Source organism: Setaria italica, chromosome III (genome assembly GCF_000263155.2).
Source record: "Setaria italica strain Yugu1 chromosome III, Setaria_italica_v2.0, whole genome shotgun sequence".
Classification (NCBI taxonomy): domain Eukaryota; kingdom Viridiplantae; phylum Streptophyta; class Magnoliopsida; order Poales; family Poaceae; genus Setaria; species Setaria italica.
In genome coordinates, this window is record NC_028452.1 from 34,879,631 (window position 1) to 34,891,535 (window position 11,905).

The 11,905-nt window shown below is 45.0% G+C and overlaps 1 pseudogene; it reads right to left on the minus strand.

Annotated features, from left to right (window-relative positions):
• Positions 1-1,834: 1,834 nt before the first annotated feature.
• LOC101778642 lies at positions 1,835-3,242 on the minus strand (annotated as a pseudogene).
• Positions 3,243-11,905: the final 8,663 nt, after the last annotated feature.

Below are 11,905 nucleotides of genomic sequence, written 5' to 3' on the forward strand. Positions count from 1 at the left end.
CCCCGTGGCCGCCTCCCCGCTGCCCGTCGCCGCCCCGCCCCCGTCTCCACCGTCGCCGGCCCCGTGGCCGCCTCCCCGCCTCCCGTCGCCACCCCGCCCCCGTCACCGCTGAGCCCTGCCGCCCGTCGCCGAGCTCCGTCCCCGTCGCCGCCGAGCCCCGCCGCCCGTCGCCGCCGGCCAGCCCCGTGGCCGCCCAGCCCGCCGCCGGCCAGCCCCGTGGCCGCCCAGCCCTACCGCCCAAGCCCCGCCGGCTGACCCCGTCACCGCCTAGCCTGCTACCCAAGCCCCGCAACAATGGCAGGAGAAGAAGAACCTGGACAACACTGAGCAGAACGTGGCAGGAGAAGAAGATGGGATAGAGAGGATGACAAGTGGGGCCTGAATTGGGGGCAACAATGGCAATCCACACTGAAATCGATCTTTTTTGGAGTTGAGAGTACCCATCTAGCCAAACACCCCATTTTTGTTCTGGAGTTCTAGAGTGGAGCTGGCTACACTTGAAGTTGTGGAGTGGAGCAGCTCTACTCGGAGTTGGAGCCATACCAAACAGGATTTTAATAAAGATACCAGATCCGGCTGTCAGGAAACAGATTGTGGTTTACACTTTAGAAGGTGGTTACCTGACATCTTGCGAGATTAACAGGATGATATACATAAAAGGCACATGCTTCTTCTTAACTAACGACACATATGGTTCGAACTTCGAAGAAAATTGGAAATTGAAAAGGAATTCTCTCTCTGAAATCCATGTGCAAAGTGGCTCGAGAGATAGTGCTTAATATCTCTCTTCCTCACATATGGAAGGGCATAACTACCAGTGATATAAAGAAAATTATGTGGTTCCTTGATCAAGGAGTTTTGTTGACAAAGGATACCATGATAAAAACGAAAACAAGGAGTATGACTACTTGTTATTTTTGCGATCGGAATGAAAATGCTCAACACCTCTCTGGGTGTGTAGTGGCTATTGGCTAACAAACTTAAGAGAGCTCTTTCGACGCCAAAGACAATATGTGAAGTTTCCTATACCTTTATTTCGATCATCAGTACAAGAGCACACACTTTATCACCATGTACTGATATTCAGGGAAACCACAGCTGATAATACAGATTAGATAAACTTATTCAATAACACTACTGGAGATAAGGAACTCATTCAATGCTAGTAAACCTGAAGCTCCTTAGTGCTAAATGGTCACCGTAAAATGACTTGGATTTCAAATAAATCGACCTAAAACACCTCAACACATATCTTGCAGGCCACTTATTTTACTGATGTCAAACACCGTTTTTTTCAAGCGGATCATCGTCAGGAATTCTCCTTTGAGAAATAGAATAAAAATCCAAGTTTAACCTTTTGTCAGATCCATTGTGCCGTTCTCATGACATACAAGGTGGTGGTGGAATAAAAACTTTTGCAAAAAAAAAAATTTGCTTGTGCAGCAGGGCTGGTATGCTTGAGTTTAGCAGAGGATCTGACTGATCTATATGCAAGGTACAGCTGAAAGATAAAGCAAGTCATCTTAATCCTAACAGTAGCAGGATTGTATCATCTGCCAAGGACACTCCGTAAAGCATACACTCCACTGATGCGGGATTTCAGTTTTCTTCTGGTCCCTCAGACATGATAGGATTTTGGGGTTGATTTGAAAAGTAGAATGTGACCAGAAGGGTGGCTAAATGAAGCTAAATATTGATGTTCCATATAATCCTGGAGTTAAGCTTCTCGAAATCTTGGAGTACCTTCTTCAGCTTCATTTGTCATACAAGCAAAAGCAACTCCAGGGCCAAGTGCTCTTATGAGCGTTTGAGAAGCTATGTAACAGTTCCAATATGCAGAGTGAACTGGCATAACTGATATACTCAAAGATACATGAATGAACAGTCACTTCTAAAATATACCTTGGTATACTGATATTATTAAAAAATCAAACAGGACTACATCCATATAAACAAAGCAAACACAAAGTGTACCGGTTCTAGTTTCCCTCTTCCTCCTAAGTTTATTATTCCACAGTTGACAAAAACCTCTGCCTACCAAAGATGGAGGCCAGGCCATGATGTAGGGAAAGAAACTGTTGTCAAATGTCCTATGAAAGAGCTTCTCCAGCTTCCTTGTTTCCAGGCAGAAGGATAGGAACCAACAAGGTAAATGAGGATCTCCGCATATGAAAGGCGACAAATACACAATGCTGCCCATAACTGCCCACACCATGAGTTTGAGCTCATCATCATCATCCCGTGTGCCCTCGGTAGCCCGAAGAATCTCTTCCTGAAGCGGGAACCCATCATGTATTACCCACTTCTCAACACCATCAGTGTCTACTCTCCGGAACAAAATGAACAGTATGAATCCCAATGTGAAGACCATGCAGAGCTTCCCATCCCTGGTCTCTCCAATGGCGTAGAGGTGGCCTTGCCCCTTCATGAAATCCGACAGATCCATGAAGGAGAATTGAAGCGTCGCGGTGTCCAGCACCACCATGTAGGCCTCTCTCGCGTGTGCCCAGTACAGGTTCCCGTTCGCCAGCCTGCCCTTGAGAAGCCAGTGCTTCTTGCCCGACGGCTGTGCCGGCGCGGCCACCGACCAGGGGAGGATCTGCCACTCCCTGGTCCCCGATGAATAGACGACCGCGCGCACCCGCGACTTGTCGTGGCACAAGCAGATCACGCGGAAGGAGCCTGGGGTCTCGTCGGATAGGAGCAAGAAGAAATCCAGGCGGTTGAACTTGCCGCGGCGGCCTTTGGAGATCTCGTCGGGCGGCGTGGGGTGGAGATGCAGGGCCCACGTGAGGGGGTTGTAGGCGGCGATCTGCCCGGTGTCGCTGTTGAGGAGTAGGAGGCATCCGCCGTGGCAATCCACTATCGTCCATCCGGGATCGGCGTCTTCGTGGTAGGGTAGGTGGGTGAGGAAGACGTCGGCGCCGCGGACGGCGGCGGATGGGCGAGAAGGAGGGGACGTCGTAGCCGTAGGTTTCGAAGAAGAATCCGACGAGAGGGTGCGGGTGGAGGGCGCGGAAGCGGCGGCGGAAGGCCGGGGACGAGCGGATGGCGGCGAGGAAGGCGCGGCAGGAGAGCGCGGCGCGGACGAGGGAAGGGAGCGAGGGGAGGCGGAGTAAGATGTCGAGGAGGAGGTCGTCGCTGAGGGTGTGGATAGTGGTGGCGGTGGACGCTTGGGATTTCGCCGTCGGCGCCGCCGCGGTGGTTGTTGGGGGGAAGCCATGGCAATTGCCGATAACACAGTGACGAAAGGAAGAATGGCGTCAGGGCGTGGCGTTTTCAGCGATTTGGGACGGGCCGCTTGGTGGGCTGGGCCGATTTAGACGTGTTGGGTAATTCCAGTTTTTCTTAAAAATATATAATCTCTGCTCTAAAAAAAAGCAAAAGTCTTTTCCTCCGCTCCCTTTCGTCCCGCGGTAAACTGTGTTAGCGCCATCCGATCTCCTTCCGCAGTCCTGCACCCTCTCCCTTCATCCATTCTTCAGCCCCGTCCCCAATCCCACCCGTGCCTGCCGTTTGCGCCACCTCGCCACCCCATCTTGCCCCTCCCCCTACGCCTGCTGCCACGCGCCGCTCTCCCCTGCGACAAGCCTGCCACCGCCCCCCCTTCCTCCCATGCGCCAAACCTGCCGCCGTCGCCCCTCTTTCCTACCCTGCACCAAGCCTGCCGCCGCCGCCAAGCCCGGTGACGAGGACCCTGCCTGGGTCGGCGAGCTCGGCCAGCTAGGGGTCGGCATCGTCGGCGCTGGCGCCGGCGTCGGGGAAGGGGCAGATCTGGCTGTGGAGCCAGAGGAGGACCGCAGCCACGTCGTCGATGGTGGCCGGCAGATACGAAAGCCGGCCGCGTCCTCCTCCCAGATACGGAAGCCGTCGTCGTCCCATCCTACCCCCACCCACGCCTCGCCTCCTCCCTCACCATGGCCCTCTTCCCTCGACCTCACCGTCGCCCTCGACCCCCGCGACGCTGCGCCGCTCATCCTCAAGGACATCCCAGATCCTCACCCCAGCGGAGGAAGACGGCGGTGCGAAGGTGGCAACCACGCATGAAGGCGGCTGCGGCGGCGCCGTGCGAGCAGCGAGGTGGGTGCCCTCCATCTCCAAACCCCTCTCACGTTTCTCTCTGGCTAGCACCGCACTGGGTGGGTTGTAGTGGCGGCTACGCAAATCCGGTGATGCCCTGGCCGCCGAATGGGAGAATCCTTCCATCCCATCCTCGGGTGCACATGGCCACCTCCGCTAGCGAGCCGGACCGGCGCCTCTCCTCCAACCTATGTCTGATGCCCGACCAAGTAAGCATCGACCTGACTTAGATTAGCAAATTCCTTTGATTTGTCTATGTATATGGACGGTATAATGGATTGTTGATGTTATTTTGGATGGATTCGTCCCAACTTAGATTAGACTATAATCAATCGGCAACACATGACTTCAATTGTGTTGGGTTGCAGGGTGGAAGGTGGAAGGCTTCCTGATTTTTTATGATCTCTGATGCTCAAGCTTGTGTTAACTTGGTATAAGAAGTTGTGATTAAAAATACTATGATTACCATTTGTTTGAATAATATTTGATCTGTCATTGGCTCATTGCAAAGATGTAGCTTCTCCATTCCAGGCAAGCAAGCACTAATGACTCTCAGTGTTTTTCCAATAGTTTTGTCTCCTGTGAGGATTACATAATGAATTGATGATTTGACGTCAATGTTCCTGTAGTTTCAGCTCCAATATAATTGTGCACATAATTTATGAGGACCTCACATATATGTCTGGTAATTTCATTAGGTGGCACTACTCTCTTTGATGTCAAGTCTGGATGCAATATCAATACAATAGGCTCTGAACCTCTGAGTAAAAACTGCAGGTACAGAACACCAATAACAGAACTGTTTCGTATAAAAATGGAAGGGAACGGCATAGATACAAATGTATTAAGCTGTGACTGGTTAGGGGGCTGCAATGTCAATATGGCTGAGAAAACACAGAGCTGCAATGTTCCTTTGATTTCTTCATAGGCTTTTGAGCATGTCTTCCAAGCTAGAACACATGATATAAAATGACTTATATAATACTCTACTTTCTTGTTTGTTTCAGTAAGATCCCTTCATTAGGATGTTGGTCCGTTGCTTGTGTAAATTTTTTTTGTTGCCATTAATAGATGATGCCTGTAGTTCAAGTTGGGGATGCTACTTCACTTCATAGTGTTTTCATTTTATTTTCAGTCTCACTCAAAAATATTGCATGTTAGTTGGATTGTTCTTAGGTATGGATATCTATATAGATGATGTGCTACCTGCCTTCAGTTTGTGTTAGGTGGTACTTTGGTTTTATACTGACAAAAGCTCTATGGTGTAGTTCTACTTGCTGTAATATGGTGACCTTTATTATTTTGTTATTTGTATCAGATGGAACACTAATAATGATGAAAGATTCAGTGATAAATTTGTCTGGCATGATAAGAAGTTTTCCTGGTGATTTTAGAAGCTGAATTTTTTCCACATGGTTTAGTAGGGATGAAACCCTCATTCATTTATAGAAAGTTTCAAGCAATTATCATGGTTAGGTTCTGAAGCTTAGGGGCACACTTTTATATCCAATTAAACTCCAAAACTCATACCTAATTTAGTCCAACTCCAAGGCCACCTGCCTTGGGGCTTTAACCTGATTTGAAAGCAAATCATCCTCCAACTCTTCTTAATTTCAGTTGTGACTAAATTGTAAGTTTCTTTTTGTTAATATTTTCTACTTGAATTCCGGAAGCTTACCTATTATTATTAATAAAGCTCTCTATTTCCTCGCAAAAAAAAAATCAGCTTCTCGTGCCAACAATACTTGCGAAGCAACATTATGATGTAATAATCGAGTGGTCTGCCGACTATCTGAACATAAATGTTGCCATGGCAGAAACCAGATTTAAGTCAATCATTTCAAATTATTTTCCTTTATATTAGGAATAATCCAAGTTTGTATTTATTTCTTGATCTTCAAAAATATTTAACCCTAATCTTCTTATCATTAATAGTACTTAGAGTGTGGAAAAAAAATCTTTGGCCTATATTATTAGCCTGAAGATGAACTATGCATCCCAAATCTTTGTACTTGATAATTCTTTTTTAAACTTTATTTTGAGATGTAGAATGATTCTCTCCTGTCAGGTTCATAAAATACGTTGAGGCCTTGAGGTTGAGGGCACCAGAATTGATAATGATTGTTGTATATCTATCGCTTCACGCTTTAGAATATAGTATCATACCTAGCTTTGTTTAATTCAGAAACTTTATTCTTGTAATAAATATTTTTTAAATATTCGTACTTATTTTCATATATTATTATTTTGTTGGATGCTCCATTTATTGAAATATAAATATTTTATTGCCCGTAGCCACGCACGGGCACCTCTATAAAAAAAAAGCAAAACGAAGACTATTTTTTCGTACGTCAATTCCTCCGTGAGCCCTGTCGTCCCACGCTAAATTCATTTTCCTCCGTCCGCTACTCAAGCGCCCATCTACACCCTTCGTCCTGGTCTAAACCGCGAACCCCGCCACCCCCCGAGGCCTCCTGCCGCCTCCCATCCGCCGCCACCCCGCGAGAGCCATCTAGGCGACCTAATCCGCTTCGCCCTAGGCCTCGGGCCACACCGCCACCGCCGCAAGCGCCTCCTTCGCCGCCCCTTCTGTGCCGCCCGAGGATTCCTGCCGCACCGCTGCCGCGGCACTCGCCTCCTACACCACCCTGCACGACGCACCCAGCTCACCAACGCCCTTGCGCCTCCTCCCCATCCTTGTCGTCCGCTCCACCCCCGCTACCCACCTTCCTACTTTTTTTTTTCCGTTCACCCCCGCCGCCATGGCCAGTGGGTGCAACGCGACTAGCGGTCCGTGGTGGCAGCGGGGCAAGGCGAGGCGGCACCTTGCTCCGCAAGGATTAGCGCGAAGGCGGGATGCGGCGTCGGGGACGGTGGGCGCGTATCGAGCGGACGACAGCGCCGCTCTCTCTCCCTCGCTGCTTTGTCTCTTAGATCCGGCAGTCGCAGGATCCAGCGGCGAGGGCCACCGTCGCATGCGGGATCCAGTAGGGACGGTCGGCACAGCCAGCGGTGGGGACCGCCGATGCAGGCGGCCGACGCGGGCAACGGCAACGGCAACGGCTGACGTGGGTCATGAGACCTCCCAGGTACACCTCTCTCTCTTCCCCTCTCTCTCTCCCTTCCTCTCTCGGGTCGACAGCGACCGCCAGTGGGTGTCGCTTCGGCGGCCGGTGGATCGTGGTGGCGCGTCGCCGCAGCGGCCGGCGGGTCGTGGTGCCTCAAGCACCACTCCTGCCCTTCGCTTCATGTGTCACCTCTTTGTCCAGGAGATGCAGTGCCCGAATGGATCCTTGAGACTTGTAGTTCGCCGACATGACCCAGCTTAATCCTGTGATGCAGCTCCCAACTCTATTTGCGTATCCTCTGATACACACTTCTCAAGAAGTGAGAATCTACATTATCTTTCTTTGCTCATTAACCTCATAAACACTTACACAATCCAGACAGGATGTCAATATGATCAGTAGTCAGGAAGAAACTATTAGAACAAAGGTTTTTGACCTAAGATACGCATCTATGTGCATTAGGGTTTTTGAAGTGGTCAGGTCCAATAATTGTAAAACAATTTCTGTTGATTTAGTTCATGTGCTGACATGTGATATCTACTGGTACTTGTGCATGTTATATTGATTTTGAGTTTATTGTATGAAACAGTTGGCAATTCTGTCTATTGCAAGGAGAAGAAGGCTCCTGAATGATGAAGTTTTGACTGCTCTTGCTGAAAGCTCCAGGTAATTCCTAGATATATCTAGATCTGACGTAGCTGATGTTGGTTTGGCTACTGTAGCAAATGTTTGTAGTAATCTATGAGCAGTTGGTATTAGGTAAGGGTTTGTGTCTTGTCAGTTGTTACTTGCTAGAAGTTCAAGAAACTATATCTTATTTATGACATATCTTTCTCATGCAGTCGCTGTGAAAAAATTACTACTGTTGGTGTTTCTGAGATTGTAAGCCATTGCCTATCCTTGGAGATATTGAGATGTGTGTATGACTTCCAACAAATTGCATGCATAACCTTATGGTCAATCAATCTCAGTTCCAACCAAGCTCCTTTAATCATACATCTGATGAAAATGCCCTCTTCATAGTGACTTTATTTATGCAAGCTTCACCGTAGAAGTTCCCTTGTATTGGAAGCATGAACTGTCTTTGTGTGGTGTAGAATGGGGAGTATGTAGAAGCAGTAAATCATGCATTAGGACACAACACTGGGGAAATATGATGGAAAGCCTCGCTCTGGAGGAGTGCAGTCAACTCTTTGTGTGTCATCACAGGTAAATATATCTGTTTTTCTGTTGGATGTCAGGTGCTCTTAAGTCTGGAAAAACTTGTTTCCAATGGTTCAAATCTTTTGCTAGAAGACCTGTTCAGATCTTTATTCCCATCAGTGTACTATGATTTGCGCTTGTGACTTTCTTGTTAATGGTGTTAATTTTTCTTCCACATTACTAAACAGGTTGGATGCAAGATGGGCAGCATATTCTGTGCTACTAGAACAATGGGCTTCAAAAGCAATCTGTCTTCTGGAGAAATTGTAGAGCAGTTGGTCCATCCATCACGCTATTCTCAGATTCGAAATATTGTTTTAAGTTGCCTGAAATTTCTATTCAAAAGAAAGAAAATTAATGCCAGTCAAATGCAATGATTATGCACCTTTCGTAATCCCTTCGAGCGATACTTTCATCTTGACCAAGCTGACCATATGTAACAGTGTTACTTGGTTTCTTGTTGATTCTGTGACTAAATAAGGTCAGTAAGATTCATAGATTGGAAAATTACATCTCTTCTTTTGCTGACATGGGTCACATGTCACCATCACATTAGATGGTACTCCTAATTTGATTATTGCGATAATACTGAGCATTTTTACCCTGATTTTTTATATACTTCACGTACAGGCAATTTACTTGCATACAAAGAAAATTGGTTTTGCAATTATTACTGCTGTAGAACTGGTAAAAGATTACTGCAAGTATTACATTTTGCAAGTTTCACTTGTATAGAATGAATGTTAGCATTTTTTTAGTGAGTTTACTTGATCTACGGATTCAGGTGGCAAAATGGTGATTTGCTTTTCTTTTGCTGGTGACAATTGCTCTTGTAATTGAAACAGCTATTACTATTTTACCTATAAATGGAATAGGGGCTTCCCCATTTTGCGAAAAAAGTTGATATGCCATTTTGGTCAGTTCATAGTAAACAGTTATTCGATTAATTCTTTCTTGTTCATGTTTCTGGCACTTATTAGATTATATGTGCTCTTCTCATATGGGAAATTAACAAAGCTGTTTTGCTGAATACTGTACAGTACATATGTGTGGGTTGCTAAATGTTTGTGCATGATTAAAATTGTAAATTATTACCTACATATGTGAGCATCCTTCAAACTGGACATTGTCATGCCATTATTAAGAAGAATGATAATGAATTATTTTTATTTGTTGGACGTTAAACAATTTTAATGTCCTACAGACACTAGAGACGTGTACTTTATGTTCTTATACTGCTGTATATGCAGGGAATGGGGGAGCCAATGAACAACTATAATGCTTTGGTTGAGGCAATTGGAGTGTTTACGGGATCTCCTTTTCAGCTTTCGCCTAAGAGAGAATCACTGTATCTACTGTAAGCATCCTTAACCAACTACTTATTTGCTTGTGAAATCAAATTCTTGGGGTGGCTGTTGAAGTTCTATTTTTTAGTAGTAAAATATTTTTTATAAACTATATGCTAATGCTGTATGCAGCCTACTATGAAGTGGCTGCTGCCTGCTAGTAAACTTTTAGGTGTCCTACTACATTTCTTCTGTGATAATCACAATGGAGAATAAATGAAAAAATGTTTGTTTAATTACGCAAATATCACTAGGTAATTCTTAGACTGACCAGAGGTGTGTTCTGTGGATGAATTGTTCTATTGACCTTATTGTTACTGTGCATCTCTTTTTAGCACTGTAGGAATTTGAATGCTAACATTTGACGTCATGTTCTCCTAAAATCCAGTTACTTACGAATGTGGTTCTTGTGCTCAACATTTCTTTCCTTTAATGTTTTTGCTGCTTGTAGATGTGTATTATACACTGCATGGTTTCCATCATGTTTTGTGGTAAAAACTTCCCAATGCTTAACTTGCTCTTTATGTTCTCTCATCTGTTAAAGATACTTTCGATTTCTGTGGCTGGTCATTTATTCTTCAAACGATAAATGAATATATTTTTTGGTTCTTCCATAGTAGAGAAAATGGCATTGTCAAACATCCAATTTTGTATTCTACATTCGTGACTGGTCATTCATCTGTGTGTGCTTCTCGCCAATTCCTTCATGCCATAATTTGTATACTAATCACTAAATGGACATATTTTTGATAGGTCTTGAGGTGGCCACAATCAGCACCCACTGTGAAGGACCATCACATAAATGTGAGTTAGCCTATTACCTCTGTGGTGATCAAGCACATGCTGCGACGAGCCATCAAATCGACCTGAGTAAGCCTATTATCTCCGCGGTGGTCAACTATAGAGAATGGTTGATAGCACGTCTCTTTGTGGTGTTTTTTTCGTGTTCTTTGTTACATGGACAGCAATGTTATTCTTGTACTGAGTGTTTCTTGTAAAATAACTGATAGTATTGGAGTGCTTTGCTTATTTTCTTTTACTACTGAGATATGTAACCAGATCATGAGGATGCGATGCTAGATGTACACTGACATTGCTTTCAGCCAAGTGTTTAGTACAGGAAATTTCCCATGATGATACCCTTGCCATTTGTGCACTGGCAATGATCCCTCGATACCTTAAAGGTACTGAAATTTCATTTCCAAGAATTTTTTAGTAATGTTTGTCACATGGGTTCCTTTTTTTAATTGATAATGGAGAAATTCAAATGAATTAGCTTCCTGAACTACTAGAACCATATTTACACACAGTCCCAGCAATTTCTTTAATATTGATATATCTTCAGTAGGCATGTGAGTGTGCAAAATCATTTCAATCCTATTAGCAGCGCATTGACTCAGAGCTAGGACTGGAATATTTTGTCTGTGGAAGATGCTTCCTCTAAGCTATAGGGAAGTATTCAGGTGCATCCCCTGCTCCGATTACCCCTTCATAATGAACATATATACATAAGAAGCTTGCAGCTGTTGGAGATCAAGTCATCAGCTACTGAGGATAGAAGATTAAGCTATTAAAGAAGCAAGAAGATTTTGCTAATCACCTTCTGTTGCCTGGTTTGGTCACTCAATGGAACAAGCGGGTCTTCATTTTTCTGATTGATGAAACTGAAGGTGCAATCAAGTAGAAGAACATCACACTGGATCATGCAATATGTTGTACAGTAGTCAGTAGAATGTATGGTTCCTATTTACCTGATTGTAGTGACAAAATATGTATATGCATAGCTTCTGAAAATCTAACCTGTTTCTCATCATGTCTTCCTCCTGTACCTTGTATTTTCGTAGTCAAAAAACATATATGCATCTAAAGTAAATAATGATCAGACTAAAGTAATGTAATATTTGTTCTTATTTTTACACTATTATTGTCACGTTGGATGCTCCAACATATTGCAATATTAATATTTTATAGCCACATACTGCAATATTAATATTTTGTAGCCCGTAGCAACGCACGGGCACGTTCCTAACTTTATAATAATTTACTCGAGTGTTTCTCGCTCGGGGAGAACTCATCTCTTTTTTCCCCTCATCTGCCTGAGAAACTTTATAATAATATACCAACTCAACCAGCCCAATAAATCGATTGACAATCTGCAACACATACGAGGCTCACTGACTGGATTATCCGTCAAAATAGGCTTATAAG